Source organism: Zonotrichia albicollis, chromosome 13 (assembly GCF_047830755.1).
Source record: "Zonotrichia albicollis isolate bZonAlb1 chromosome 13, bZonAlb1.hap1, whole genome shotgun sequence".
Taxonomy (NCBI): Eukaryota; Metazoa; Chordata; class Aves; order Passeriformes; family Passerellidae; genus Zonotrichia; species Zonotrichia albicollis.
This window is the reverse complement of record NC_133831.1, coordinates 12148588-12156893: the sequence shown is the minus strand read 5'-3', so window position 1 is coordinate 12156893 and position 8306 is coordinate 12148588. Positions and strand designations below refer to the sequence as shown.

General features: G+C 46.0%; 1 protein-coding gene across 1 annotated transcript in view; it reads left to right on the top strand.

The window, feature by feature from the left end:
- Positions 1-8306, top strand: part of CMTM4 (CKLF like MARVEL transmembrane domain containing 4) — a 33022-nt gene that overhangs the window by 796 nt on the left and 23920 nt on the right. The window lies entirely within an intron of this gene.

Genomic DNA, 8306 nt, shown 5'->3' with positions numbered 1-8306 from the left:
GTGAGTACCGCGGCGGGGAGCCGGGCGGTGTGAGGGGCGGGCCCGGCTGGGCCGTGCGGCGCTGCCGGGGTCGCGGGAGCGCGATCCACCGGGGCCGTGTGCCCAGAGAGCCGCTGCGGGGCCGGGACAGCGCGGCACGGCGGCTCCGTGCCAGCACCGCGCCTTCCGACCCCGCTCACGTCGGCCCGGTGCCCGGGGCAGGCTCCCGGCCGTGCACGGGGCAGGTTCCCGGCCGTACCCGGGGGAGCCTCCGCCGTTCCCCCCTGGGACCCGCCCGGTGCCGGGTGCCGAGCTCGCAGAGCCCTCTCTCGCCTGCTTTGCCCTTAGCGGGCTGAAGTTCTGCTAAGTGCACCGAGTAAAAAGAAAGAAACCGTTAAAAAAACCCCGAACACCAAACGTGAAGTTTTGTATTGGGAAATTAAACGTGAGCTGGGTTCGTTCGTGTACTTTGGACACCTGGGCTGGTTCAGCTTGATGGAGCCCGTGCAAGGCTCGGACCACCCCAGCAGTGAAACACGTAATAAACACCGAAGCATTTCAGCAGTTTCTGTGCTGCCAGTGCCTTCATCTGATCTGCTTTCAAGTCACTATGTTATTTCTATTTTTCAAATCAACAAATGTGTTTTTCAGGATCTTAGGAAAAGAGGTGTTTTATGCAAATGACAATCACCTTGAAATAGGTTTTAAAGTAATTTCTTACAGGGTGCTGCAAATTCTTGTAACTTAAGTTCTTTGAGAAGTGTGATGCCAAAAACATTTTAATATTTCGTATTTATAACTTTGGCATTTAAAACCACTGCTGGTTAGTACAAGGCAAAACTTGCACATACAGGTTTCATGAAAAACACATTGGAAGTATCCTGGCTTCAGCTGCACACAAGTTTATAGAGGACTCTGGTGGTGAATTCATTTTTTATGAATGCCCAGTACAATCCAGGCTTTGGAAGTGTGATTTATTTCCATCTCATCTCCTCGGCGCAGGGCAGGATCTTGTGCTCTGTGGTAGCAGTGAGCGTGTGAGCCCAGTGAAACACCAGGGACCAGCAGTGTGTGCTGTGTGTGTGTTCAGGACTGGAGCCAAGGGATCTGTCATCGCTGTGCAACATCTACCTGTCTTCGAGCTGTTAAAAACTGTCCATGTGGTGGAAATCCTGGGCTGATGCTGCCTGATACGCTGAAATAATCCGCCCTCGGGATTTTTGTTTCAGTTCCTACTGCAGATCCTTTCGGCAGCACGCTAATAACCGTGGCAGGTCTTGTTAAAAACTTGTCATTGAAATGACTAATTACTGATTGTAACCGAATCCTTTATTATTAAATCTGACTTGCTTGGAACGAATCCCAAAGGTGCTTGGAGTACACCTCATGAGTTTTTAAGTCATGTAAGGAAAGATGGGGGAAAACCACGCTCTGCTGGGGTTAGAGAGGTTTCCTTGTCCCTGCACAGAGACACAAAGACACTGCTGCTCTCCGTTCGTCCTTGGGGACTTTGATACTTGCAGATCAGTGTCCTGAGAGGAGCTGAGCTGTGCTTTGTGCCAATTTCACAAGAATGATCTGAGCTATTGCATGTGGTTCCCAGGGGTGCATGAATGCAGAGGGGCAGCAGTTAAATAGAAATAAGGTTGGTTGGTGGAGGGTGGAAGGCTGTGCACCACCTCAGCCTGGTTACTTGTACTTGAAAAAACTCCTCATTCATGGTAATGGAAGAGCAGACAGACTTCTGACATTTGCAAACCAATGGAAAACTGAGCAGTGCTGGAAAAGAAAGGAGAGAGAGCACATTCCACTGTGTACTTAGGTTGCTTATTTGCCAAGTATAATTATTGCAATTACAATATTCAATAATGCCTTTACAAAAATACTGTAGGAACAGAAACTAACAAAGTCTGTGGTGTAGAATTCTATCTCTTAAAAACAAGAAGGAACTCCTGGCACTCAAAAAAACATTACAAAAAGGAAAAAGGCAAGTATTGGTTAAGATAGAAGTCTCTAAGTGTATTATAGTAAAAAAGAATGTTACAGGAAAGATTACAATGCATGTGCTTCATTTAGCATCAGGATTGATCTTAAAATACATTTGTGATTGACAGGCAAAATATCAGCTCGAGGCAAGCATTGCTGCTGCTTGTTCTAATCTTTGGTTGAAGGGCTTCCCGCAAACTGCCCTGTGGTGCTGAGGGAAGGAAAACTGCTGCTCTCTGTGGCTTGGATAGCCCTGCTTCCAAATGCCCATTTTTGACTGTCAAAAACATAGGGAACGGGGAAAACACCACATCTCTTAAAATAGGTGTAAGGCTCTGTTAATTTGTTGTAGATTTATCTTTATGGATTCATTGACCTTCTGGCATTTAAAAGGAGCAGTACCTTTTCTCATGGAAGGAGTGAGAGGAGGCCATCCTTGGAGAGCAGAGCAGGAATGTTCTTTAGAGTTTATTCTCGTTTCTTTCATTCTTTAGAGTTTATTCTTGTTTCTTTCTGGCATGAATTTGTTTCTCATGCTTTTGAGGGGCTTTAATACTTCCCACAGAGACTGCTGTACAATGGTGAAATGGATATCACTGGAAAACTTTGCTAGGGATGTCCTCAAATGATTTGTTTTATTTCAGTACTTTCTCCCCATTCCCTTGAATTTCCTAAGGACAGTCTCTCCTGAGCGTGCTTGCTGAAAAGAGATGTTTAGTGTGGGGAGTCAGGAGGGGCCCATTCTATCATGCCAAGCAGATCAGCTGCTGAGGAGGTGCCCCCTCTTTGCTGGAAATAGTTTCATTTTAAATGAGACTGCTTTTTTTCCCGCCTCTTCATTTTAGTTTTCAGCTTTTCCAAATGCATTATTATTATTATTTTCCCTTGGTTATTGTAATTCTTCACCTTCAAGTACCTTACTGTCATTAAAGGTGGGCATAGACACATTTCCTACTGAAATTCCCATGGCTGGTCGTGGCTGCCCTTTGTCTGCTGTGTGTTTGTTCCAAATGCTACAGAAATCCATCCGAGATTCCTTCTAAAGAAGATAATACTTCTGCTTGGGAGGCCTCTGAGCTGGAAATGCTGATGAGTGCACTGGGAAGTCTCACTGCTTTCTTGCTCTTGTCTTCTTGTCTGTAGCATTTGATATTGCCAGGAGAGGCAGCAGTTTGAGCTAAATGAAATCTGCTGGGAGTAGCAGTTCAGATGTTCATAGTTTTCAGAATAAAAAGTTCTGTCTTCATTGGTGGAGAGTAGCAGAGCATTGAAAAAAAGTTGTTTTGTGGCTTGCTGTCATTATACATTTCCAGATTCAGAAATGGGTTGCAGAGGCCAGGACTACAGTGGAGCTCAGGGCTGTCAGGTTCTGTTGAGATGAAGAAAACAATTTAAAAGTCAGGAATGCGTGCCTACATGGGTAATAAGACTGTTGAGAATTCTTATTGTTAATTATATTAGAAAATTAAAGTAATAACATTCATGTTCCAAGGAATAAGCTAATTGCTGACTGTTAGAATCTGATTGAAAGCTGTTCTGAGGTGTTCATTAATCTCATATTTAGTTACTTTTAGTTACTGGGTGCCACCTCTCTGCAATGCCACTCCTCCAGACACTTCTCCTCCTTCATCCCAGCATCACACTGGCAATTTGTGCTCACTCTGTGATGATCTGCATCGCCCACCTTTTTATCCTTTTACACTCTCCAAACAATGAATGTGTGCTACTGTGAGAAATTGTGGCTTTTTTCTGTCATGTGCTGAGCTTTGATTTTCGGTGGCGTTTGTAGCTGCTTGTTCAGAAGATGTGGGGTGCCACATACACATCTTCTCATGTGATGATCTCTGGTATTTGCTCTTAGAAAAATATCATATTGACAGGAGCAAATTCGTAATGCACAAATATGCTTAGAAATAGTTTTCAGGTGTCTCTTCAGTGGCTCTGAAAACTCTTGACTTTTCTTCAAAAAGATTTATCTTTAAATGTTGTGGATCTGCATTGGTGTGTGGTGATATTTTTATCCTAATATTAGCTGTGGAAGAATAATAAGATAATTCTGTTTAGCTTTGCTTTTTATTGTTTCTGTGAACAACTAAAGAAATGGCTGTGTCTGTCTTCCCACAGAAAGGTGAGTGGGTTTTGGTTTCTTTCATGGTGTCTCATAACTACCATCTGGCCATGGCATATCTTCCTGCCAGTAAACTCCAAATTCCTGCTAATTTCCCTATTAAGATGGTGGATAGTTTTTAAATTCCGATTTCTGAAGAAATTCCTACTATGTCTGTACCAAGTATGCTGTATTTTTTCCCTTCCATAATGAACCAGTGCAATAGTAATAGATGCTCTACACTAATGTAGTTCTCATGGTGTTAATAATTGGAAAGCTATCTTTACTTCTTGTAATGTTTCTGGTGATATCTTTTGTTGATGAGGCTCCCTAGTGATTTAGTTATCATCTTGAGATAAGGAGGACAAGGACTAAAAATTTAAGAGGTTGTAACATAATCAGTGTTGGAGGAATCTGTTACTTGTGGTGAGAGTTAGTGCATCGTTTTGCAAAATCAACTTGCACACTTTCCAGCAGCCACCATCATCCTGTGCTCAAAGATGCATTTCATCAAAATCCCTCTTGCTTCAGGACCTTGGCAAATAATTTTGTACTGAAATTTTGTATACAAAGGAAACTAAATGCACAGTGAAGAGACATCTTGATGCCTCAGGATTTTAGCTTTTGTATTTCTCAAATCCTGTACCGTATTAGTGTTTAAACTCCATATAGAGTGTTAGTTAACTCTCTTCACGTTTTGGTCACACAAAACAATTCCTTTAGGCCTGAAACTCAAGGACACCCTGCAGCCTCAGGCCCTGAAAAGTGCAAACAAAAGTGAGTTGGAGGGGAGGAAACTGGGGGAATATGACTTCATTAGCTGAAGCTGTTATTGGAGGATTAACCCCTGATGTGTGCATGGACCAAACTTTATAATTGTCTGAAACATTCCATTGTCCATCTTGGGTGTAGCCCCTCCCCTCCCAGAGGGTTTGACTGCCCAAAATGTGCCTTTTGAAGGTCTTTAATAAATACCTACTTTTATTCTCTTAACCTTGTCCAGCCCCTGTTCTAGGCAGCCACTCCAAGGCATCATCTTACCAATGGGTCAGCTGCTGTTCTGTAGTGCTAAAGTCACCGCTTACTAGGGCTGCAATTAAGAATACATTCTTATTAAAAAAAAAAAAAAAAACAAAAGTCACCTAATTCTCAGTTCATTTGAATAGCTGCTTCCAAAACATGGAAGTGATGTTTAGGTTTCCCTGGAACTCCCATCAACTCCAGACTATGGGAGGAGGGGAGCAAAAGCTGGACAACACCAGCCTGCTGTGGAATAGGTGTGAGAACAGCTGGCCATGAGTGGAGAACAGATGGGTCAGAAATGTTGCTGGCAATGGGCACAGAGGTCCTGGAGCTCTCCCCAGAGTGAGGGGCCACTCACAGCCCGCAGAGGGGGCTCGGCTGGGCAGAGATGCTCGGATGGTTTAATCTCCCCGTGTGCAAATTGAACTGGGAACTGTAACTCAGAGTGCCACATTCCTGACTGTGGTGTCTAACGAGCTGTAATTAAGGCTCTGCCGTGTAATGATTTAACATGTGGAAGAATATGATGAATTTTAACCCAGACAAGCGTTCCAGCATCCAGTTAAACTTCTGGTAATGTGTAACTTGACATTCAGGGGGTGATGCTTGCATGTCTCTAAATTTCCTTTAGCTCATATCTGCATTCCCAAAGTGTTCAGGCTGGAAGTGAGCTGACCTGGCTGGGGGTGTTTGCTTCATTGAGGAGAGCCTGGAAGCCCAGCAGGAACAGGAAAAGGAGCAGGAACACGTCCTGTGCTTCTGCTGTGGCTGTCACTGAAACTCACCCAGGGCCTTCTCAAATGCTGCACATCTGCCACTGACACAGCATTGCTCAAAACAGGTCTGGCCGTTTTTTTCCAAATTATTTTATGAATTGACTACAGCCACTTCCATATTAGGAATTTTCTGTACTTTTGTACATTTTTGAACTGAAATACTTGTGGCAAGAAAGCAACGAGCATGGTTGTGAATATTATTAGATGCTTAAGTTCTCCAAGGCTGTAACAATCTGTAGTAACTTCTGTCTCAGGAAATTATTTTCATGCTAGAAATGACTTTCATGCTAGAGACTGATACTGCCACTTGAATGTCGTGAGTAGATTAATTAGCTGTTTGATGGCAAGCTCTTCTGAAAGAAACTAATTGTAGCATTTAATGCTTCGAAACTGTTTTATCTAATGTAGGGGAAACCTTTTGTAAGCACGGTGATATTTGAAGCAGAGATGCTGCTGTAATTAGTAACATTTAGAATTGCTGTGGTGCAGCTGTGTCAGTCTGTCCTGCCCCTCTGTGTCAGTCTGTCCTGCCCCCCCGTGTCAGTCTGTCCTGCCCCCCCGTGTCTGTCTGTCCTGCCCCCCCGTGTCTGTCTGTCCTGCCCCCCCGTGTCTGTCTGTCCTGCCCTGCTGTGTCAGTCTGTCCTGCACCCCTGTGTCAGTCTGTCCTGCCCCCCGTGTCAGTCTGTCCTGCCCCCCCGTGTCAGTCTGTCCTGCCCTGCTGTGTCAGTCTGTCCTGCCCTGCTGTGTCAGTCTGTCCTGCCCCCGTGTCAGTCTGTCCTGCCCCTCTGTGTCAGTCTGTCCTGCCCCTCTGTGTCAGTCTGTCCTGCACCCTTGTGTCAGTCTGTCCTGCCCCGCTGTGTCAGTCTGTCCTGCCCCCCTGTGTCAGTCTGTCCTGCCCCTCTGTGTCAGTCTGTCCTGCCCCTCTGTGTCAGTCTGTCCTGCACCCTTGTGTCAGTCTGTCCTGTCCCCCTGTGTCAGTCTGTCCTGCCCTGCTGTGTCAGTCTGTCCTGTCCCCCTGTGTCAGTCTGTCCTGCACCCTTGTGTCAGTCTGTCCTGTCCCCCTGTGTCAGTCTGTCCTGCCCTGCTGTGTCAGTCTGTCCTGCCCTGCTGTGTCAGTCTGTCCTGTCCCCCTGTGTCAGTCTGTCCTGTCCCCTCTGTGTCAGTCTGTCCTGCCCTGCTGTGTCAGTCTGTCCTGCCCCCCGTGTCAGTCTGTCCTGTCCCCTCTGTGTCAGTCTGTCCTGCCCCCCTGTGTCAGTCTGTCCTGCCCCTCTGTGTCAGTCTGTCCTGTCCCTCTGTGTCTGTCTGTCCTGCCCCCCTCGTGTCTGTCTGTCCTGCCCCCCCGTGTCAGTCTGTCCTGCCCCCCCCGTGTCAGTCTGTCCTGCCCCCCCCGTGTCAGTCTGTCCTGCCCCGCTGTGTCAGTCTGTCCTGCACCCTTGTGTCAGTCTGTCCTGCACCCTTGTGTCAGTCTGTCCTGCCCCCTGTGTCAGCCGGAGCTGCACCCTGTGTCTGTCAGTCTGTCTGTCCGTCTGTCTGTCCCGCACGGCTCCCGCGCTCCCGGTGCCGCTGGCCGGGCTCTGTCTGTCCCGGCCCTATCTCCTGTCCGGGCGCTCTCCCTTCCCCTCCGTGTCTGGGCTCTTTTTGCCTTTTAAGGCTCGGCATCCACGGGGCCTTCGGGTTACAGCCTTGGGAGCCTTGGGATTGCAGGCACATTTTGCACCATTTCCTTTCAGCAAAAACAAACCCAAAAAACTGCACTGGACTCCCTAGGACTGCTTTCAGTTCTTGACTGTTTTCTCATTAAAATTCCTTTGTTGTCTTAGTATTTGTGGGATGTTTGATGGTTACTCATAGTTGGGATTAAAGGGGATTTTAAAGGATACAGACAGATTCTGGTAGTGATGAAACAGAACTTTCACTTTTTAAAATAGCCAAACAGGATAGTTAAACTAGAGGCTGTGCAGACCCAATACTTGACAAATTTTATAATTATCCCTTCTTAAAACTAATAAATTGCTTAATTTATCTATTTATTACCATATTTACTGTGTTTTAATATTGTTTTGACTAGATAGGTTTCCAGCACAGGCTGGCTTGTGAACATGGATGGGAACATGAAGCCAGTTCAGAAGTATTGATTTTTTTCTTTTTTAAAAGCTGAACAGAGAATCGTCATGAGTGAAGCAATAGGGATTATTTGTACTTTATTTAAAAATCACACAAGTGGGATGTCAGTGATGTGCTGTATTCCAGCAGAGTGTGTGTGTGCAGCCCTGAGACAGGAACAGGGCAGTTTTATCTGCACATTTTGTTGAAATGGCAAAGGTGTGGTAAGCTCTGCTTCCTTACAGGCTGACTTAATGGAAGGTGCCAGAAGTGGATGGAGAGGGCAGGGAGAGGTGGGGCTGCACTGGAGGGGCTTTGTTAAGCTTTGTTAA